The 24,863-nt window shown below is 40.6% G+C and overlaps 1 long non-coding RNA gene across 1 annotated transcript in view; it reads left to right on the forward strand.

Moving 5' to 3' along the window:
- Positions 1 to 1,167: 1,167 nt before the first annotated feature.
- LOC135572784 (uncharacterized) overlaps positions 1,168 to 24,863 on the forward strand; it is a 171,360-nt gene continuing 147,664 nt past the window's right edge. Inside the window, exon 1 of the long non-coding RNA XR_010464481.1 lies at positions 1,168 to 1,265. This is a non-coding gene — a long non-coding RNA (uncharacterized LOC135572784). The remainder of the gene's footprint in view (positions 1,266 to 24,863) is intronic.

A 24,863-nucleotide genomic window follows, 5' to 3' on the forward strand; every position in this document is an offset into this window, starting at 1 on the left:
ACCGCCGTGGTCCCTGAAGGTGTCCAGACGCGGTTTAGCAAGAACAGCAATAGACCGTGTGAGGATGTGTTTGAAGCAGACAGCATAGTAATGAATACCCAAGCACAAGGAGCTTGAGTCCTATTAATTCCCGCCCTTAGCCTAAAAATAAGCCATTCCCTTGTGGGTAGCCAAACTTGGCATTGTAGTCACATTCTCCCAGCACAGTCAATCCCAGAAGATTCTATTCATAAAAATGCAAATAGATGCAGGGAGAAATACATTATCTATGATAAATCATATTTCTTGAAAATTATGCACACAAAAAAGTACAGTACATCTCTGTGAGCTCAGTAAGCAATGCTTACCCACATAACAGCTTCTGAATCTACTTTCCTCGTGAGCTGAAAAATGTGTTTTATTGCAACATTTACAAGCAAAGCAAAACTGTACCCGAGAGCAGTTTCTGATGTAAAAATAGTGAGGTAATGGAAATCTATTTTTCGGACTTGTCAGAAAGGGTTCTACAGTGAAGTCAAGAAGCGCGCAACTGTCCTCTTCATAAATCTTAGCCAAAATAAATGTCAGGGAAAGCAGCATTGAAATTGAAGATGTGGCTAAATCTGACTAATTTATCTTGCCGGGCTTCTGCTTCAATTGTAGTGGGATGACCTTAAGGTCTTCATAAAACAGATAAAGTGTTAGAGATGTCTAGAGAGGCCTTCTAAATTACTTTCAAGACATACGAGTGGAGGAAGGTGGTCTGCGTGTGCGTGTGTGTGTGTGTGTGTGTGTGTGTGTGTGTGTGTGTGTGTGTGTGTGTGTGTGTGTGTGTGTGTGTGTGTGTGTGTGTGTGTGTGTGTGTGTGTGTGTGTGTGTGTGTGTGTGTGTGCATGATGGTGTTGAGGTGTCAGAGGTGAACATTTGGTCGTAATGGTTGACTGCTGCCCAGTACTTTTTTTTATTTTATAATCTCCCTCCTTCCCTTTGAATTGGAGGAAACACTGACAATTATTAATACAAGTTGTGCAAACTTTGGATCCTCGGGGGAGAATTCTTTGACTTTTAATGTCCCTCGTTTAATAAATTACAGCCCCCTTCTTGACAGGGACAATTCTTAACCCCCAGTCTGCACCAACGTCTGGGATACTGTCATTTTTCAGGAGCCGGTGTCAGCCTTAGCCTGCATTGAAGTTTACTTTGTAATTTGCTGACGTTTCTCCTTCCCCCCCTCTCATTCTTCCCCTGCCTCCTGCTTACAGATGTGACCAACTGTTCCACAATAGGTAAGACTCATTTTTGTTATTTTTACAACTTAATCCTCAACACTGAGAAGTTTTTATATATAGATCTGCTTTATTATTGCAAAAAGATTTGGGTTTCTATCTAATTCATTGTTGGCATCATTTCTAATCCTCCTTATTTTTTTACATATTTTTTTTTTTACCCTACCAGCCCTTCCCCGATTGGAGTAAACTAACGGACAAAATGTCTTCTACTGCTACTTACAGCTATTTTCTCTTACATATACAGTACATGTAGTTAACTAATTATACATACGGTATATTCATAATTTCCTCTTTCTGCAAGTGCTGGATTTTCACCCACAGTGGCCAATCCACCATTCATTCTGATCTGAACTCCAACCCTCCGATGTCCACAGATTAACCCATCTTCCAAGTATAATACCATTATGCTATTTCCTTTTGCAAACAGTGAGATATGTTTTAAGGGATCTCATTGGGGTCCACCTGTGTTTCCAGAATGCCTAAGTAAAGGAGGGAGTAGGGGCGCGGCTGTGTAGATCCTGCTGTTTGCTCAGGAAGGTATGCAACGCTTTGCAATCCTTCCCTTCGTATTCCCACGTGTGAGTGCGCCGACTCACACAAGCTAGCTATTTCTGGCAGCCGGGTTGTGAGCTCTGCGCCATAAATTTGAAATGTATTCAAATGAGAGTCAAATGGCCCAGATTGTTCAAAGAGGATCTTGCAGTGTTGACTCTAGCAGGGAGCTGCGGTGTCTGTTTCCTAAGACAGAAACTATAGTAAGGGGCCCGGGCCATGGCCCCACCACTGGTGGTGAACATGTTCCCTGCCTCAGCTCCCTTTGTCCTCTCTACCACAAACCTCCATGCCACGACAGGAAGGCGCAATCGCCATGACGATGACAGCTCTATGAGGACATCTTAGAATTGCGCTCAAAAAATATAGATTATGATGCAGTTAATGGCCACTAAATATCTCAAGCTGAATATCTTCAAGGAAGTGGTGTTTCGAAAGGATATTGTAACTTATAAACCACAACACGGTAGACCGTGTCATGTCACTGTCACATCATGAGGAGTGACACACCACAAATATTTCAATTACTTTTAAGGTCAAATTTCATTATTTTCTGTCATAAATAATATAATATAATTGTAGAATATGTCAAGTGGGTTCGCAATTATTGACACCCATGATAAAGATGGCCGATAATGACTGTATAACATAAGGAATTAATATATATATATATATACTGTATATATATATATACACTGTATATATATATATATATATGATTTTAAACTAATATAAATAATCAGATTATGATGTGATACTGTACTCATGTTCCAGAGTATCACGTTATACAGTACAATTGGAAGTAGAACAGTAGTGTAACCTTTAACCATGGTCCCTGTTGACCAGACATCGACTACAGTGGAGATAAGACAGCCATCCACTCAGCCGTGACTATTGCTCACTGGGATGACACAATTAGCCTGTTGACTGAACAGTATGGGAACACTCACTCAGCCTGGTTCCTCGGTGCATACAACCCAGCAACAGAATCTAAGCCTGCACTGGTATGGTAGGGGTCAGATATATGATTGAATCCCCCATAGCAGGGCCCTAAACCTGGACAGCATGAGCCATCAACACCCCTATTGCTCACAGCAAGGTTGTTTAGAGGGGAAAATCAATCACCTCGTCCACAAGGTAGGAGGGAGGGAGTGGTTAGCGGAGCAAAATTTGGATGGACGGTCACTACCTTCCCATAGCATGCTAACCTATTTTTAGCTTAGCCCCCCTTAAACGTACATGTTAAATGCTCTCTTCAAATTAGCATTCCTGCAATAAGCATTAGCATCCATATAAGCTTGAATGTAAACATTTAAGGAGAGAAGTCACCTAATGGTGTAATTGAAAACAACGCCACTCCGCCTGCCACTGGTAACCAGTCAAAGCATCTGCGAGAAATGTTCTGGTTCGGCCCTCATTGTTTGAGAGGCAGGCAGCAGTGAGCGACTGACTGACTGCTCGGAGGAGAAAACCCCTGGCTAGCCGGGAATAATAAGTACCCGCGGGAGGCCGACAGATGGACATTTACAGAGAGCCTTGCTGGTAGACTGAGAATCTGTCAAACAGCACGCCAGGCATCTGCGGGTGTTGCGTTTCCAGATTCACATCCACGATGGCAGAAAGATAGGAGTCCTCTTTGGTGAACTGAGCAGGAATGAAGCCTAATGGTCTTTATTTATGCCCTGTTTCCCATGATTAATGGTTAGAGACAAACATACATTTTGCTCATTATTACAGATACGTGTTTTGGACACGTGCCATATTGAGAATAATACATAATGCACTAATTGATTGATTAATAATGATAATCATCTGAATAGTTACATGTTGAGAGGAGGACCTAGAGCGTTTGATACAAAATGTAATTGTCCTAAAATTGGGACAATCTAATCCATTTATACTAACAAAACAATGTAGTAATGTTTTTTGGACATAGTTACTGAGGATGTGTTACCATGTACCATGTACTTATTAACCTGTACAGACCTCTTTGAACTGATCATTCATTGACTTAACTACCTTCTAGTCTCTTCTCAGAAGTGTAATGTAATATATATTGCCTTCAGAAAATGTTCATACACCTTGACTTATTCCACATTTTGTTGTGGTACAGCCTGCATTAAAAATGGATTGAAATAAAAAAAAATATCACCCATCGACACAATACCCCATAATGACAAAGTTAACTTTTTTTTAAGAAGAGTTTGCAAATTTATTTAAATTAAATGCAGAAATATTTCAAATATGCCAATAGTATTCACACCCCTGAGTGAACAGTTTGTAGAAGCACCTTTGGCAGCGTATACAGCTGTGCGTCTTTCTGGGTAAGTCTCTATGAGCTCTGTACATCTGGATTGTACAATGTTTGCCCATTATTATTTTGTAAATACTTCAAGCTCTGTCAAGTTGATTGTTGATCATTGCTAGACAGCCATTTCCATGTCTTGCCATTGATTAAAGCCAAAACCTTAACTAGGCCACTCAGGAACATTCAATGTCGTCTTGGTAAGCAACTCCAGTGTATATTTGGTCTTGTGTTTTAGGTTATTGTTCTACTGAAAGGTGAATTAATCTCCCAGTGTCTGTTTGAAAGTAGACTGGACCAAGTTTCCTCTAGGATTTTGCCTGTGCTTATTAGCTGTCTTCTGTTTATTTTTATCTGAAAAAAAATGCCCTAGTTCTTGCCGATGACAAGCATACCCAGTGATGTGTTGTTGAATTTGTCCCAAACATTACAAAAAGTACATTTTTTGCCACATTTGTTGCAGTATTACTTAAGAGCCTTTTTGGAAACATCGTGCATGTTTTGGAATATTTTTATTCCGTACATGCTTCCTTCTTTTCACTCTTGTCATATAGGTTACTATTGTGGAGTTACTACAATGTTGTTGATCCATCCTCAGTTTTCTCATATCACAACCATTAAACTCCAACCGAGTTAGGAAGGACAGCTGCATTTTTGTAGTGACTGGATGTATTAATACGACCATCCAAAGTGTAATTAATAACTTCACCATGCTCAAAGGGATATTCACCATCTGCTTTTTTTTACTCATCTACCAATTGGTGCCCTTCTTTAAGAGGCATTCAAAAACATTCCTGGTCTTCTGTGCTTGAAATTCACTACTCGATTGAGGTACCTTATGGATAATTGTATGTGTGGGGTACAGGGATGGGTTAGTCATTAACAAATCATGTTAACCACTATTATTGAACACGGAATGAGTCCATGCAACTTATTATGTAATTTGTTAAGCATATTTTTACTCCTGAACTTATTTAGGCTTGCCATAGCAAAGGGGTTGAGTACTTAAGGACTCAAGACATTTCAACGTTTAATTGTTTATTCATTTCAAAAATGGTCGACAGGGTGTTGTGTGTAGATCAGTGACACAAAATCTAAATGTAATACATTTTAATTTCAGGCTGTAACACATCAATGTGGATAAAGTAAAGGGGTCTGAATACTTTCTGAAGGCACTGTATTTTCTGGTCTTGTAGAAACAGCAATTTTCAGTGTAAGGTCTGTCATTTTGAAGCAAAAAATACATCCCTGTATCAATCTCACTCGACTTTCAATTATTACAAATTAGTTGTAATCTTTTCATTGACGTTTACTGTGTTTGTCCATGTGGGAAGTTGGATAGAGATGTCAGGATTTTGGGTATGTCCTTGAGCAGACAGTTCCAAATATATCTCGGCCAATGAGTCACACACACCAGGTGATGCTCCAGAATTTTCATTGTCATGGCAGCGTACTGTCCCGTTTCACTCGTCTCTCCTTGATTTCTGCCATCTGCACTTGTGTCTTCCTCCCAACACTCTATACCAAGTCAAAAGCATGCGCCTGTCTTTGCCTAATCCTTGAAGCTCCATCCTTTGAATACACATTGAGAACGTCTGGCATTCAAAAGGCCTTCTCCTTTTTTCATATGCACTTCAATGAGAAGCTAAAGGAAAGAATGGCAATGAGGTGAGAGTACAGAGAATTCCTCTTTGTTCACTCCACAGTGAGTGGAAATAGCACCTTCAGATCTTTAGACAAGCTGCGCGACGGTTATTATTGTATTATGCCTTGCAGGCCTTTCATTCAGATAGAAACTGTGGCGTGCTTGATCAGTGTTTCAGCGAGCGGTGGCAAAGGAAAGTGATTGTCGGCTGCCGGGATAAGCGAACACCATTACATTGTTAAATTCTATAAATAGGTGACAGATGCGATTTACAAATGGTGTGTTTCTCTAATGTGTGTCGGGAGCTGTTTGCGCACCGAATATCTCAGTGAAAGGTCATTCTTAACCACTTAATGTTCAAATTTATGTAACATCGTTCTGGAATGAAAATGACTTCAAAATGGTACTGTTTAGAGTTTCTACCGATGGGGTGATCCCTCACAAAACCAGGACAGTTTAAAAAAAAAAAAAATTATCATGAAATGTAATCCACAGAATGTTCCTCTGGAGAAAGGAATGTTAAATTTGACATTTGTATCTAAAAGCATAATTGAGAAATAATTAATCAAAGTTGGCATATTTATGACATTTTGACTTTACCCAGGCCTCCTTTAAGGCTCATCTATGGATGCTACGAAGCAACAATTGGTGTCATATGAAGCTTTACTGCTTAATCTGTAGTATGAGTAGTATTTTGTTTTCAATAACAATTTTCTTATATTATGTTATGAATTTTGGAAAATCTAAACATTCATATTTAGACCACCATTTTTTATTTGGCTTGTTGTTCAATCTATTATTGAACATAATATACTCTAAGTATCATGACACAATGCGAGACCCAGATGCAGACACAGGAGGCAGATGGTTGGAGTCTTACAATGTTTATTAATCCAATAGGGGTAGGCAAGAGAATGGTTGTGGACAGGCAAAAGCAGATTAGAGTCCAGGAGGTACAGAGTGGCAGACAGGCTGAAAATCAGCGACACCTGGAGGGGGTGGAGACAATCACAAGGACAGGTGAAACAGATCAGAGCGAGACACTAAGGGCATATCAAAGTTCCGGATTGGGATCTCTGCTAATTTTAACTGGCATAAAATGAGTTTTAAATGCCATTATTTGATTGTATTGTTGAACATAATAAACTGTACCGGCATATCAAAGCTCCAGAGTGGGATGTCAGCTGGTTTTAACTGGCATAACATATGATTATGACACACAGAGCTTCTTCACATTTGCCAGTTTATTAGGAGTGGTGGGATTCACACCCCAACTGAAATTAAATAAAAACTACAATTGGAAAAACTATTTAGTAAACTTAAAGAAAAGAATTAAGAAAATATATATATATTATCGGTCAGAAAAGACAAAGCCCCATATGGGATTATTTTGAGTACATTAATTGCTAGAAAGGATAAAAGCATTGTGGTGTCAGAAGCTGGCAGCATGTGTGGAACAGAGGTTCAAGGGAAAAAACACAACCAACCTCAAAGTTAATCTGAACAGCACCCACAAATATTTTCAGGATAAAGACAAGGTGAGACAGCTATAATTTTATTTGGGGTTTTCGGTCAGGATTCGACTCCTGGTATCAAATGACCACACATAAAATGGGGAAAATGTGTAGAAAGGCAGGACATTTGCATAAAAACTTATATATTTTCTCTTCGGTCAATGGCATAGTGTGTGGAATTGCAGAAAATAATCTTTAAAACGGCACATTTTTCTCTCTGTCAAAAAGAAGGGTGGGAACAGTTTGCGGTCGCTGTGAGGTGGAGGTTTGTTACTACGCCAATAAATTACAATATCCATCCGGACCTTTGCCACCTAGGACATTTTTGTGAAGGACCATCTCAAATAGTACATGAGTACCCCTGCTATAGGCCTATAACCCCTGCTATAGGCCTATAACACAAATGTCTCCTAGCCTCCCGTTTATAAGGCTACTTTCTGTCCATAACACTGAAACTAAATAAAACTAAAACTGAATGTATATAAATGTATATGAAAAAACGTCAAACTGAAACTGAAGAAAAACTACTAAATCAGGTCTGAAAACTAACTGAAACTAGTCTGAATTTAAAATATAAATATAGATATAAAATCTATTAGAAAATCACAATTATAAGAACCTTGTCTTACACACACACACACACACACACATACACTTGTCCCCGCAAGTGGGGCTGCTGTTTCTAACAGATGGCTCGTCTTTAACTTTATCGGAAACAACGATGTCACCGGCAGACGCGATAAGTTGTCTCAGTGCCTGCGGAGAGTAACATCCATCAGTAGCTAACAGCATATGGTGAAGGCACATTAAGGGCTCCTTCTCTGTTGTTCCTTCTAGATCTTTCTCTATGAGTCTATCTGGTCCTGGGTCCAGGTCTCAGATCCACACTTCACAAGACAGAGAAGGGGAAGTACCAAGCACCGGATTCCAACTTTTGGAGCTTTGGTCCCTTTGCCGGGATTTAATGACATTTTTTGCCAATGGGGAACTTTTAGAGAACACACTGAACTGAGCCAAAGTTATTTGCTGGACACAGTTTGTTGCGATGCCACAACCAGAATACAAAACCACATCAAATCAAATTGTTACATTTTTTATTTTACCTTAATTTAACTAGGCAAGTCAGTTAAGAACAATTTCTTATTTTCAATGACAATAACAGTGGGTTAGCTGCCCTGTTCAGGGGCAGAACGACAGATTTTTACCTTGTTACTAGTCCAACGCTCTAGGCTACCTGAGCCGAATACAACAGGTGTAGACCTTACCGTGAAATGCTTACTTACAAGCACTTAACCAACAATGCATGAAGTAAAAAGTAAAAGTAAAAATTCTAATAAAAATTAACACAATAAAATAACAATATTGAGGCAGGTTAGTCGAGGTAATTTGTACATGTAAGTAGGGTTAAAGGGACTATGCATAGATGATAAACAGCGAGTAGCTGCAGGGGGGGGGTCAATGTAAATAGTCTGCTTGGCCATTTGATTGAATTGTTCAGCAGGCTTATGGCTTGGGGGCAGAAGCTATTAAGGAGCCTTTTGGACCTAGATTTGGCGCTCCAGTACCGCGTTCAGTGCGATAGCAGAGAGAACAGTCTATGACTTGGGTGACTGGAGTCTTTGACAATTTTTCGGGGACTTCCTCTGACACCGCATGGTATATAGGTCCTGGATGGCTGGAAGCTTGGCCCCAGTACTGGGCCTACTGGGCCGTATGTACTATCCTCTGTAGTGCCTTACGGTCGGATGCCGAGCAGTTTCCATACCATGCAGTGATGCAACCGGTCAGGATGCTCTCAATGGTGCAGCTGTAGAATTTTTTTGAGGATCTGGGGACCCATGCCAAATCTTTTCAGTCTCCTGAAAGGGAAAATGTGTTGTTGTGCCCTCTTCGTGACTGTCTTAGTGTGTTTGGACCATGATAGTTTGTTGGTGATATGGGCAACAAGGAACTTGAAACTCTCGAACCGCTCCACTACAGCCCCATCGATGTGAATGGGGCCGTGTTCAGCCCTCCTTTTCCTGTAGTCCACGATCATCTCCTTTGTCTTGCTCACGTTTAGGGAGAGGTTGTTGTCCTGGCACCGCACTGCCAAGTCACTGATCTCCCCCTTATAAACCGTCTTATCGTTGTCGGTGATCAGGCCTACCACTGTTGTGTCGTCAGCAAACATAATGATGGTGTTGGAGTCATGATTGTCAGAGGACAAACCATTCACAGAGACAAACTGATATCTTTCCGACAGATAAGATCTAAACCAGGCCAGAACTTGTCCATGTCGACCAATTTGGGTTTCCAATCTCTCCAAAAGAATGTGGTGATTGATGGTATCAAAAGCAGCACTAAGGTCTAGGAGCACGAGGACAGATGCAGAGCCTCGGTCTGATGCCATTAAAAGGTCCTTTACCACCTTCACAAGTGCAGTCTCAGCGCTATGATGGGGTCTAAAACCAGACTGAAGCATTTTGTATACATTTTTTGTCTTCAGGAAGGCAGTGAGTTGCTGCGCAACAGCCTTTTACAAACATTTTGAGAGGAATGGAAGATTCGATATAGGCTGATAGTTTTTTATATTTTCTGGCTCAAGGTTTGGCTTTTTCAAGAGAGGCTATATTATTGCCACTTTTAGTGAGTTTGGTACACATCCGGTGGATAGAGAGCTGTTTATTATGTTCAACATAGGAGGGCCAAGCACAGGAAGCAGCTCTTTCAGTAGTTTAGTTGGAAGAGTCCAGTATGTAGCTTGGAGGTTTAGAGGCCATGATTATTTTCATCATTGTGTCAAGAGATATAGTACTAAAACACATGAGTGTCTCTCTTGATCCTAGGTCCTGGCAGAGTCGTGCAGACTCAGGACAACTGAGCTTTGAAGGAATACGCAGATTTAAAGAGGAGTCCGTAATTTGCTTTCTAATAATCATGATCTTTTCCTCAAAGAAGTGCATGAATGTATTACTGCTGAAGTGAAAGCCATCCTCACTAGGGGAATGCTGCTCTTTAGTTAGCTTTGGGACAGCATCAAAAATACATTTTGGATTGTTTTTATTTTCCTCAATTAAGTTGGAAAAATAGGATGATCGAGCAGCAGTAAGGGCTCTTCGATACTGCACGGTACTGTCTTTCCAAGCAAGTTGGTAGACTTCCAGTTTGTTGTGGGGCCATTTCCGTTCCAATTTTCTGGAAGCTTGCTTCAGAGCTCGGGTATTTTCTGTATACCAGGGAGCTAATTTCTTATGATGCAACTGCATCTAAACGATTGTGCAAGGTTCAATTGAGTTTCTCAGTTAGGTGGTTAAATTCTAATGGTATAAGGGACGCTTGCGTCCCACTTGTCCAAAAACCAGGGAAAATGCAGCGTGGCAAATTCAAATAAATTGATATAAAAATCTAACTTTCAGTAAATCACACATGTAAGATACTCAATTAAAGCTACACTCGTTGTGAATCCAGCCAACATGTCAGATTTTAAAAAGGCTTTTCGGCGAAAGCATAAGAAGCTATTATCTGATGATAGCACAACAGTAAACAAAGAGGGTAGCATATTTCAACCCTGCAGGCGCTACACAAACGCAGAAATAAAATATAAAACATGCCTTACATTTGACGAGCTTCTTTTGTTGTTACTCCAATATGTCCCATAAACATCACAATTGGTCCTTTTGTTCGATTAATTCTGTCCATATATATCCAAAATGTCAATTTATTTGGCCTGTTTGATCCAGAAAAAACAGCTTCCAAAATGCGCAACGTCACTACAAAATATTTCAAAAGTTGCCTATAAACTCTGCCAAAATATTTCTAACTACTTTTGTTATACAACTTTAGGTATTTTTAAACGTTAATAAACGATCAAATGGAAGACGGGTCTATCTGTGTTCAATACAGGAACACAGCAAATCAAGCTACTGTCCAAGGCTTGCACAACTCTCAACAGTGTTACGCAGTTCCTAGTTCTCCCTACTTCTTTATTGCACAAATGAATAACCTCAACCAAATTCCAAAGACTGGTGACATCCAGTGGAAGTGGTAGGAACTGAAAGAAATACGTTCCTAAGAAATATCGCATGCTAATGAGAACTGAACAGACAGAGACCTAAAAAAAAAGAAAATCTGAACGGTTAGTCCTCAGGGTTTTGCCTGCTACATAAGTTCTGTTATACTCACAGACATGATTGAAACAGTTTTAGAAAATTCAGCGTGTTTTCAATCCAAATCTACTAATAATATGCATATGTTATATTCTTGGCAGGAAGTTGAAATTAGGCACGCTATTTATCCAAAAGTGAAAATTCTGCCCCCTATACCTTAAGAAGTTAACTGATTTTTGTCCTCTGACATCCTTGGGTAGGCAGAGGGAGTCTGGAAGGGCATCAAGGAATCTTTGTGTTGTCTGTGAATTTATAGCACGACTTTTGATGCTCCTTGGTTGGGGTCTGAGCAGATTATTTGTTGCAATTGCAAACGTAATAAAATGGTGGTCCGATAGGCCAGGATTATGAGGAAAAACATTAAAATCCACAACATTTATTCCATGGGACAAAACTAGGTCCAGAGTATGACTGTGAGAGTGAGTAGGTCCAGAGACATGTTGGACAAAACCCACTGAGTCGATGATGGCTCTGAAAGCCTTTTGGAGTGGGTCTGTGGACTTTTCCATGTGAATATTAAAGTCACCAAAAATTTGAATATTATCTGCTATGACTACAAGGTCCGATAGGAATTCAGGGAACTCAATGAGCAACGCTGTATATGGCCCAGGAGGCCTGTAAGCAGTAGCTATAAAAAGTGATTGAGTAGGCTGCATAGATTTCATGACTAGAAGCTCAAAAGACGAAAACATAATTGTATTTGTAAATTGAAATTTGCTATCGTAAATGTTAGCAACACCTCTGCCTTTGCGGGATGCACGGGGGTTAAGGTTACTAGTTTAACCAGGAGGTGAGGCCTCATTTAACACAGTAAATTCATCAGGCTTAAGCCATGTTTCAGTCAGGGCGATCAGTGATTAGTTCATTGACTATAATTGCCTTTGAAGTAAGAGATCTATTAGCCCTATTTTGAGATGTGAGGTATCATGATCTCTTTCAATAGTGACAGGAATGGAGGAGGTCTTTATCCTAGTGAGATTGCTAAGGCGAACACCGCCATGTTTAGTTCTGCCCAACCCAGGTCGAGGCACAGACACGGTCTCAATGGGGATAGCTGAGCTGACTACACTGACTGTGCTAGTAGCAGACTCCACTAAGCTGGCAGGCTGCCTGGCCTGCACCCTATTTCATTGTGGAGTTAGAGCCCTGTCTATGTTGGTAGATAAGATGAGAGCACCCCTCCAGCTCGGATGGAGTCCGTCGCTCCTCAATAGGCCAGGCTTGGTCCTGTTTGTGGGTGAGTCCCAGAAAGAGGGTCAATTATCTACAAATTCTATCTTTTGGGAGGGGCAGAAAACAGTTTTCAACCAGCGATTGAGTTGTGAGACTCTGCTGTAGAGCTCATCACTCCCCCTAACTGGGACGGGGCGAGAGACAATTACTCGATGCCGACACATCTTTCTAGCTGATTTACACGCTGAAGCTATATTGCACTTGGTGAACTCTGACTGTTTCATCCTAACATCGTTGGTGCCGACGTGGATAACAATATCTCTATACTCTCTACACTCGCCAGTTTTAGCTTTAGCCAGCACCATCTTCAGATTAGCCTTAACGTCGGTAGCCCTGCCCCCTGGTAAACAGTGTGTGATCGCTGGATGATTCGTTTTAAGTCTAATACTGCGGGTAATGGAGTCGCCAATGACTAGGGTTTTCAATTTGTCAGAGCTAATGGTGGGAAGCTTCGGCGTCTCAGACCCCTGACAGGAGGAGTAGAGACCAGAGAAGGCTCGGCCTCAGAATTTGACTCGCCGCTTAATGGGGAAAACCGGTTGAATGTTTCTGTCGGTTGAATGAGCGACACCGGTTGAGCATTCCAACAGCATTTCCCTCCAGAAACCATGAAAATGTTGTCCGGCTGCGGGGACCGTGCGAGGGGATTTATACTAACATTACTATCTGTACTTACTGGTTGCACAGACGCTGTTTCATCCTTTCCTACACTGAAATGACCCTTGCCTAACGATTGCGTCTGAAGCTGGGCTTGCAACACAGCTATCTTCACCGTAAGACAATCGTTCTCCTGTATATTAGGCGTACAGCGACAGCAATTAGAAGGCATTATGTTAATGTTACTACTTAGCTTCGGCTGTGGGAGGTCCTGACGAACCACGTCCAGATAAAGCGTCCGGAGTGAAAAAGTTGAATGAAAAAAAAGTTGAGTGAGGGAAAAACTAAAAATATAAACGGTAATTAAAAAGTAAAACCGTAAAGTTGTCAGGTAGCAAAGTAAGGTTGGCAACAAAACGCACAAAACTCACAGCAACATGTAAACAAGCCTGCGAGTTGTGACCGGAAATGGCGTCAGCAATAATGTCACCCATTATTTATTTTAAGAATGTGAAATGTCAGAATAATAGTAGAGGGAATTGTTTTTTCAGGTTTTATTTCATTCATCACATTCCCAGTGGGTCAGAAGTTTACATACACTCAATTAGTATTTGGTAGCGTTGCCTTTAAATTGTTTAACTTGGGTCAAACGTTTTGGGTAGCCTTCCACAAGCTTCCCACAATAAATTGGTTGAATTTTGGCCCGTTCGTCCTGACAGAGCTGGTGTAACTGAGTCAGGTTTGTAGGCCTCCTTGCTCGCACACGTTTTTTCAGTTCTGCTACATATTTTCTATAGGATTGAGGACAGGGCTTTGTGATGGCCACTCCAATACCTTGACTTTGTTGTCCTTAAACCATTTTGCCACAACTTTGGAAGTATGCTTGGGGGTCATTGTCCATTTGGAAGACCCATTTGCGACCAAGCTTTAACTTCCTGACTGATGTCCTGAGATGTTGCTTCAATATATCCACATAATTTTCCTCCCTCATGATGGCATCTATATTGTGAAGTGCACCAGTCACTGCTGCAGCAAAGCACCCCCACAACATGATGCTGCCACCCCCGTGCTTCACAGTTGGGATGTTGTTCTTCGGCTTGCAAGCCTCCTCCTTTTTCCTCCAAACATAATGATGGTCATTATGGCCAAACAGTACTATTTTTGTTTCATCAGTCCAGGGGACATTTCTCCAAAAAGTACGATCTTTGTCCCCATGTGCATTTGCAAACCGTAGTCTGGCTACTTCCTTGCTGAGTGGCCTTTCAGGTTATGTCGATATAGGACTTGTTTTACTGTGGATATCGATACTTTTGTACCTGTGTTCTCCAGCATCTTCACAGGGTCCTTTGCTGTTGTTCTGGGATTTATTTGCACTTTTCACACCAAAGTACGTTCTTCTATAGGAAACAGAATGCTTCTCCTTCCTGAGCGGTATGATGGCTGGGTGGTCCCATGGTGTTTATACTTGCATACTATTGTTTGTAGAGATGAATGTGGTACCCTCAGGCATTTGGAAATTGCTCCCAAGGATGAACCAGACTTGTGGAGGTCTACAATTTTGTTTCTGAGGTCATGGCTGATTTCTTTTGATTTTCCCATGATGTCAAGCAAAGAGGCACTGAGTTTGAAAGTAGGCCTTGAAATACATCCACAGGTACACGTCCAATTGACTCAAATTATGTCAATTAGCCTATCAGAAGCTTCTAAAGCCATGACATCATTTTCTAGAATTTTCCAAGCTGTTTAAAGGCATTGTCAACTTAGTGTATGTAAACTTCGGACCCACTGGAATTGTGATACAGTGAATTATAGGTGAAATAATCTGTCTCTAAACAAATGTTGGAAAAATGTCTTGTGTCATGCACAACGTAGATGTCCTAACCGAATTGCCATAACTATACTTTGTTAACAAGAACATTTTGGAGTGGTTGAAAAACGAGTTTTAATGACTCCAACATAAGTGTATGTAAACTTCCATTTGTCCAGGTGGGAAAGGGCAGTGTAGAGTGCGATTGAGATTGCGGCATCTGTGGATCTGTTGGGGCGGTATTGGAATTGGAGTGGGTCTAGGGTTTCTGGGATGATGGTGTTGATGTGAGCCATGACCAGCCTTTCAAAACACTTCATGGCTACCGACGTGAGTGCTACGGGGATGTAGTCATTTAGGCAGGTTACCTTCACTTTCTTGGGCACCGGGACTATGGTGGTCTGCATGAAACATGTAGGCATTACAGACTCGGTCAGGAAGAGATTGATTGCTTCCTTCCCACTTATTGCATCACCATTAGGGAAGTATGCTGGTGTTGTTTACCATCATCCATTATGCATTTGATTCCATAGTGTGCAACATTGTTGATTCTTCCAAGTCGCTCCGTATTCCCATACCCAAGGCTTGAAATTGAAGTCGCCCCCACCTCAAACAGCCAACCTCTATCCCTCATGGTCACCTTGCCTCAGCATTCAAGGCCAGACACATTGCAAAATAGGGCTGTGCTGTGTAACCCCCTAGGGCACCACCCACTCAGCACTGTAGCTGAATTCCCTGACATAGATTACATTAACTCCCAATTTAGACTCATTGTCTTTAAACATGCCCGTAAGGCGCTATTTTAATCACCACGCCGCTTTTAATGTTCCCTTCCTCCATTCCTCGCCACTTCTGTCGATGTGTCGTCCAGTCCACCCTCTGACTTGTCTTTTATGCTAGTGTGTTTAATAATTTCATTTTCAGTCATGCCATGTTAAAGAAGGTGCTCCAATCGAAATTGCCCTCTTTCCGATATGTCACAGCAAGGATTCTCTAGTTCTTTAGTTCCCCAGCCATCTCTGTATTGTTAATCCAGAGTGTTTTAATTAATCACATTAATTAACTGGTCTTCAAAAGTAGTATGTCTTTGTGCCTTTATATTTCGGCCATTAAACTGAACAATGACAGTCGAAGAACTGACAAAAAAAAGATGTTGTGCAAAAGGTTGTGGCATTCGTTTTATATCATGCTGTTCATAAGTCATGCAGAACAATGAAGTAACAAGACACGATATAGAGACACCAGTCATATTTCATTCAAGATTACTGACCAATCGTCATCTCTGAGTGCAATAGCTGAATGTCTACCAGACAGCCATGTTCAATCCTAATACTGTAAGCATAGCCTCATCTTTGGCATGTCTTTCTGACACATGAATACAAACCAACAGTTTGCTGGCAGGACTTTTGAGGTTGACGACCGTTGGACGAAATCCACCCCTTGCTCCCTGAAGGTCAAATGTCAGAGGTTTTTGTGTTCCCATCCATCTGCCATTCTGGCTCTGATTCTGGCACATGGGCTGGATGTTCTTTTGGCCAGGCAGAATGCTTCATGTGTGGCCAAGCAGAGACATTCTGGCTCCAATGATACCCCAGTCTGATACATTTTGCCTGTATATGTAACTTCCACTCCCAGCTTGGTCAAAGCCCGATGTAAGCCTAATAGACCTTAGTTTTTAAAACCTGTGGTTTTTAGTTTTTTTATTGAGATGTAGATGTGAAGGCTTTTTGTTATGCATGGGTATCATTGCTTTTGAAAAATATATTGTGGTACAGGGATCATAGGCGAAAGGGGTCACCGTTTACTGTAGCGGGGTAATATTTATCATATAAGCGTAATATAGAGACCTCACAGGCGACCTGTGATCTTGTGATCCAGTGACCTCTAAACCAGGCGGTGTCAGAAGATTTCAAAGACTCCAGCCACCCAAGCCATGGACTGTTCACTTTGCTACTGCATGGCAAATGGTACCAGTGCGCTAAGTCTGGAACCAACAGGACCCTGAACCCCCAAACCATAACACTGCTCTCTAGGGCTGGCCAACATCCAGTGAGATTGCAGAGCGCCAAATTCAAATACAGAAATACTCATTATACAAATTCAGAAAACAAAACATATTTTACAGGTTTAAAGATGAACTTCTTGTTAATCCAACCACGGTGTCAGATTTATAAAATGCTTTTCAGCAAAAGCATACCTAGCCCAGAACATATCTAGTCCAGAACATAGCCCAGTTGCCAAATTATTACAAACAGTAACCAGCCAAGCAGAAGCGTTACAAAACTCAGAAATAGAGATAAAATGAATCCCTTACCTTTGATGATATTCATATGGTGGCACTCAGAAGACATTAATTTACTCAATAAATGTTCCTTTTGTTCGATAAAGTCTCTTTATATCAAAAATCCTCAGTTTTGTTTGCGCCTTTTCTTCAGTAATCCACAGGCTCAAACGCAGTCAAAACAGGCAAACAAAAAATCCAAATTGTATCCGTAAAGTTCATAGAAACATGTCAAACGATGTTTATATTCAATCCTCAGGTTGTTTTTAGCCTAAATTATCTATAATATTTCAACCTGACAATAACGTTGTCAATATAAAAGGTAAACAAGAAATGCACTCTCTCGGGATTGCGCATGAAAAAGCTCTGTGACACATCAGGGTCCACTCATTCAGACTGGTCTTACTCCCTCATTTATAAGAATACAAGCCTGAAACAATTTCCAAAGACTGTTGACATCTGGTGGAAAGCATAGGAACTGCAAATTGAGTCCTAAATCAATGGATACTGTAATAGCATTGAATAGAAAACTGCAAAAACCACACAAAAAATACTTCCTGAATGGCTTTTTCTCAGATTTCGCCTGCCAAATCAGTTATGTTATACTCACAGACACTATCTTAACAGTTATTGAAACTTTAGAGTGTTTTCTATCCGAATCTACCAGTTATATGCATATCATATCTTCTGGGCTCGAGTAGCAGGCGGTTTAATTTGGCTAATGCTTTTCATCCAAAATTCCGAATGCTGCCCCCTACCCTAGAGAGGTTCACAAGGCTGCTAAATAGCAAATCAAATAACAACGCAGACTACCTGCATTGACCTTTTCCTTCACTGACTGTGCACACACACTTGACTCTATCCACACACTCACACATACACTGAACAAAAATGTGAATGCACAATGTAAAGTGTTGGTCCCATGTTTCATGGGCTGAAATAAAAGGTCCCAGACATTTTCCATTCACACAAAAAACATATTTCTCTCAAATTTGTTTACATCCCTGCTAGTTAGCATTTCTCCTCTGCCAAAATAATCCATCCACCTGTCAGGTGTGGCATATCAAGAAGCAGATTAAACAGCAGGATTACTACACAGGCGCTCCTTGTGCTGGGGACAATAAAGGGCCAATCTAAAATGTGCAGTTTTGTCACACAAAACAATGCCACAGATGTTTCAAATTTTGAGGGAGCGTGCAATTTGCATACTGACTGCAGGGGTGTCCAACAAAGCTTTTACCAAAGAATTGAATGTTAATATCTCTACCATAAGACGCCTCTTGTTTTGGAGAATTTGGCATACATCCAACCGGCCTTACATCTCCAGACAATGTGTATGGGCGAGCCATTTTCTGACGTCTTCCATGGCCTGCATACACACCCATTGAGTATGTTTGAAATGCTCTGGATCGACATGTACGACAGTGTGTTCCAGTTCCCTTAAATATCCAGTAACTTCGCACAGCCATTGAAGAGGAGCGGGACAACATTCCACAGGTCACAATCAACAGCCTGATCAACTCTATGCGAAGGAGATGAGTCACACTGCATGAGGCAAATGGTGGTCAGACCAGATACTAACTGGTTTTCTGATCTACGCCACTTCCTTTGTTTTAGGTATGTCATGACTGTCCTGGTGTGATCCAAATGGGCAGATCAGGGTTGCGGTGAATGAACTTCGACCAGACGCCCTCTCACTCACAAAGGGGAGGAGGGAACTGGTGTGGTGGGGTTTGACACCTCACACCCTGTCGTAAATTTAAGTTAGAAGAAGACTCTCTCCCTCCCTCTTCAAATGCGCATAGGAATGTGCCTTTGTTTCACAGACAGTCATCCCGCCGAAACTCTTTCTAAAGCGAATAATGGAACAATATTTCAAACATAAGAACGTGGGGAATGGTCCGTGGGGAGCTATAGAAAAATAATGTCATATTGGTTTTTATTTTGTGATGTCATTAAAAATGGTATGGACGAAATAGTGTAACTTGGAAAGTATATCCCCTTCATCTGTCAAGTTTTCATCCTTAACATTGTATATGAAATATGAACAATTATGAAAGTACTTTGGTTAAGATAGGAATGTGATTTGAAGAGGTATAAGAGAATATATCTCCTATAAACTGTGCATTGTAAATAGCCACGCCCCGATTGAGGTCAGAGAGTGTGTCAGACCGATGGAACCGTCCCCTTTTACCAGAGTGCATAAAGGCTTGGGAGAGAAATCAACCTTTAGACCAGGAAATGTGGTACAGATGATTAGCTGTCTTGAGTCAAATATCTAGAAAATCTAAGTGAGACTCTCCTACTATGCTCATCACCAATGGGAACCATCGACACGGCTGGCTAGCTATCTTCCGGAGTGAACAACAGTAGAAGATGGAAAAGGGGAGACACCTTTCAGACAATCAGAGCCATACCAGCTTGCCGCTGAAAGGCCAGCAACCTTCCTAAGGAGTGGTGATTCCGACAGAGATAAACAGCAATTTCTTATTCCAAACGTGAGAATAGTTTACTGTGAGAATAGTTCTGAAATATATAGACGATGTGTCTTTGTCTCCCTCTCCATGTCATTGTGTAGAAAGCCACATATTGTAAAGGTCTGCTTGGGACCTTTGTCTAATTTATTAAGTGTGTATGTTATCCTGTTATTACTTAGTTATCTAGTAAATAAATCATTAATAATTGCAGATGCAGGAGGTTACGACTGTTCAGAATGATGATATGATAAGAGGTAATGGTTAATAAAATTACTGTTTATCGATGTAATAGATATATAACTTATAGAGTTTAAATTCGGGAGATGGTAACTCTTTAAACAACCTCCATGGTGCCCCCAATTCCTAATGAGTTAATTGTTACATGATGAATTTAAATCGTGTAACAATTCAACATAGTCAATGGATTAAATAAATAACAGTTATAACGACAGGTATCTGTGATCAACAGATGCAGACAGTGCATTCAGAATTTATTCAGACCCCTTGACTTTTTCCACATTTTGTTACGTTACAGCCTTATTCTAAAATGTATTAAATTGTTTTTTTCCCTCATCAATCTACACACAAATACCCCATAATGACAAAGCAAAAACAGGTTTTAGAAATGTTTGCTAATTTAATATTTTGTTTAAATTAAATATCACATTTACTTCAGTATTCAGACCCTTTACTCAGAACTTTGTTGAAGCACCTTTGGCAGTGATGACAGCGTTGCTACACAGATATTTTCAGGTCTCTCCAGAGACGCTCTGGAGCAGGTTTTCATCAGCGATCTCTCTATACTTTGCTCCGTTCAACTTCCCCTTTATCTTTGTCTCCCAGTTCCTGCCGCTGAAAAACATCCCCACAGCATGATGCTGCCATCACCATGCTTCACCATACGTATGGTGCCAGGTTTCCTCCAGACGTGACGGTTGGCATTCAGGCCAAATAGTTCAATCTTGGTTTCATCAGACCAGATAATCTTGTTTCTCATGGTCTGAGAGTCTTTAGGTGCCTTTTGGCAAACTCCAAGTGGGCTGTCATGTGCCTTTTACTGAGGAGGGGCCACTCGGATTGGTGGAGTGCTCCAGAGATGCTTGTCCTTCTGGAAGGTTCTCCCATCTCCAAAGAGGAACTCTGGAGCTTTGTCAAAGTGACAGTGTGCAAAGCTGTCATCAAGGCAAAGGGTGGCTCCTTTGAATGAGCAGTTTTTGCTTACTACATGATTCCATATGTGTTATTTCATAGTTTTGATGTCTTCGCTATTATTCTACAATGTAGAAAATAGTAAATGTAAAGAAAAACCCCTCGAATGTGTAGGTGTGTCCAAACCTTTGACTGGTACTGTATATACACTGAGAGTACAGAACAATATAACACCTTACTAACATTGAGTTGTAGCCCCTTTTTGCCCTCAGAATAGCTTCAATTATTCAGGGCATAGACTCTACAAGGTGTCGATAGCATTCCACAGGGATGCTGGCCATGCTGACTGTAATGCTTACCACAGTTGTATCAAGTTTGTTTTATGTCCTTTGGGTGGTGGACCATTCTTCATACACACAGGAAACTGTTGAATGTGAAAAACCCACCAGCGTTGCAATACCCCAGTCAAAGGCACTTAAATATTTTGTCTTGCCCATTCACCCTCTGAATGGCACACATTCAGAATCCATGTCTCAAGGCTTAACAATCCTTATTGAACCTGTCTCCTACCCATAATCTACACTGATTGAAGTGGATTTAATAAGTGACATCAATTAGGGGTCATAGCTTTCACCTGGATTCACCTGGTCAGTCTATGTCATGGAAAGAGCAGGTGTTCATAATGTTTTCTACTGTACACTCAGTGTATGTCTGAGTTGTTTACCAATATTTATTTTATTTTACCTTTATTTAACTAGGCAAGTCAGTCTTATTTTCAATGACGGCCTAGGAACAGTGGGTTAACTGCCTGTTCAGGGGCAGAACGACAGATTTGTACCTTGTCAGCTGGGGGATTTGAACTTGCAACTGTTTGGTTACTAGTCCAATGCTCTAACCACTAGGCTATTGTAAAAGTGAACCTCCAATCAGATATCAGACCGACAGGATGTTATCACAACATATCTTCTGCTTCACAGAGGTGTGACAGAATTGGTGTTGGTGAGATAATTCAGCATTCCTACGAAAACAAAGGAAATCCTTGCATACAGTGTAAAGAGTCGGTGGCTGGGTCCTCCTCCACCCTCTCTGAGCAATATTACATGTGTAGGGATTTGAATCGCTCAAAGGTAGAGCTCTTACCGAGAGCTTTAGTCACATACTCTGCTGCCTTGAAATGCAACTCCCATGTTGTTCTCTTAGTTGCTTGCTGTTAGTCAATTACATTTCTATATGCTCTGAATGTGTTCCATTATCATTCAAATTGACGCTTTTAGTGCTGGGAAAAATGAACTGTCCAGCACCTGATACTGTATATCCTCAACTAGGAGCGTTTTCAAAGCCGTTAAATAGTTATTTTAATCAAATTACCATTAAACATCCAAACTATCGATTTTTTTCTTTGAACAATGTATTTTTTTCCCGCAATGCAGTCCTACTAGCCTCATGGGGTCTGGGTTGGATTTTAAAAAGCTCTACATTTACTTTACAGAGCTACAGTATATGTACACAGAAAGCCACTGTGGAAGAGTGACTCTCCAATCACACGTTCTCTACTTACTAACTCCAAACTAGAATCCCTCTTCCTTAATTGGTCTGCTGTGGCCTGTCACACATCAAACCAGGTCTGCTTTGAACAAGATGATCCAGGTTTTAAGTGAAATAGGGGAACAAGGCATTTTAGTCCCCCAACTTCTGATTAAGACTAGGGACCTATTGGAAGACGTTTGTATGGCATTTTCTTAAAAATGTTTATGTTACGCTGAACTTTTGCAGGTTAAGTAGGAAATTCTGTACAATGGTTAGGTTGTTGCTCCAGGCCGGTTCAGAATAAACTGTTGGGCACCTAGTGGCATACCATTTGGGTTGAGCTTAAGCACAACAGCAAGTGACCGTGGGGTTGTCAATCCGACCCGTAGCACACAAAAACAAAAAATATATATTTTCATCACTTTTAATTTAGGTCAATGATCCCCTTTTAACTTTGTTAGTAGTGTGTCCATATACAGTTGAAGTCGAAAGTTTACATACACCTTAGCCAAATACATATGAACGCAGTTTTTCCACAATTCTTGACATTTAATCCTAGTAAAAATTCCCTGTTTTAGGTCAGTTAGGATCACCACTTTATTTTAAGACTGTGAAATGTCAGAATAATAGTAGAGCAAATTATTTATTTCAGCTTTTATTTCTTTCATTGCATTCCTAGTGGGTGCAAGTTTACACTCAATTAGTATTTGGTAGAATTGCCTTTAAATTGTTTTACTTGGGTCAAACGTTTCGGGTAGCCTTCCACAAGCTTCCCATAATAAGTTGGGTGAATTTTGGCCATTCCTCCTGACAGAGCTGGTGTAACTGAGTCAGGTTTGTAGGCCTCCTTGCTCACACACCCTTTTTCAGCTTTTTCAGTCTGATTTCTTTTGATTTTTCCATTATGTCAAGCAAAGCGGCACTGAGTTTGAAGGTAGGCCTTGAAATACATTCACAGGTACACCTCTAATTGACTCAAATGATGTCAGTTAGCCTGTCAGAAGCTTCTAACACCATGACATTTTCTGGAATTGTCCTTGCTGTTTAAAGGTGCAGCCAACCTAATGTATGTAATCTTCTGACCCACTGGAATTGTGATACAATGAGTAATAAGTGAAATAATCTGTCTGTAAACAATTGTTGGAAAAATGACTAACTGACTTGCCAAAACTATAGTTTGTTAACAATACATTTGTGGAGTGGTTGAAAAATGAGTTTTAGTGACTCCAACCTAAGTGTATGTAAACTTCCGACTTCAACTGTATGTACAGTATGTTAAAAGGACAATCATGTCCCCGCACTCAGAGGTGTCATGCCCATTTGAAACTGAAGTACAAATATACAAGGTACAGTTTATTTGACACAGAATTAATGAAAATATATTGATTTTGGTCTTCAGATTTTGGTCTTCAAAGGTAGGTGCATGACACCTCTGAAAAGGTGTATGACGTATGCTTATAGTAAATGAGCAATATCAGTTTGTATTACACTGAACAATATTGCTCCAGTGTTTATTTCATTATTTTCTCAGTTGGAGAACTACATGTAAATGCGAGGCCATCTGTTAGCATCATTCATTACAAAGAACAGTGTGTTCGTTGGATGTGGCGACAATGTACATCGCTCCCAATAAGTAAAGTTGATATCTCTTTATTTACCTACACTCCTCTGCCTTTCCCCACTCTCTTGCTGCTGAATTGTGTCTTGGGCCGTTAATCACTTCACACAGAGGATGGGAGAGAAGGAAAAGCAAGATATGCAGGAATAACAAGCTGACACAGCACCACCACCGACACTGAATAATCTCTCACACGTACCATGTTCCTCCCTCTAGGTTTCTGGCCAAACCGTACCTATTTTTACAGGTTTTCGTTTTTTTCTGTTGAGCACATAGTGGAATGGTGTATCTGGTTTCTAGTTGTGGTTTTATGTCATTGTGGTTTGAGTTCGGTGTCATACATCTGATTGTGTTATAGTAGTGACAGATTGGTTTCAACTATGACATACTAAGTTGTGGTCTGCATTATTGAAAACCAGCCATTGAAATGATTCTTCATCCAATAGGGCATTGAAACCCTTCTACTGTAACTACACTCAACTAAAACAGTTGTAGTCAGAGGATGCTTAACCCATAAGAGTCTAAGCCCTGTCCAAGCCGGTGGAGAGGGGTCTGGTGGGGACATTACTAAGCTATGTAGCATTTTTTTAAGGTCCTACCTAGGATAATTCTGCTATTTGATTTTGAATTTTAAGACCCCTTGAAGTATCCCAAAAATACATACAACAATTATTTGATGTGAAATAATTGTTGGCCTTACTGCTATTAGCCCATACAAATGCATTGAATGACATATTCACTA

The sequence above is a fragment of the Oncorhynchus nerka genome, linkage group LG8 (genome assembly GCF_034236695.1).
Source record: "Oncorhynchus nerka isolate Pitt River linkage group LG8, Oner_Uvic_2.0, whole genome shotgun sequence".
Taxonomy (NCBI): domain Eukaryota; kingdom Metazoa; phylum Chordata; class Actinopteri; order Salmoniformes; family Salmonidae; genus Oncorhynchus; species Oncorhynchus nerka.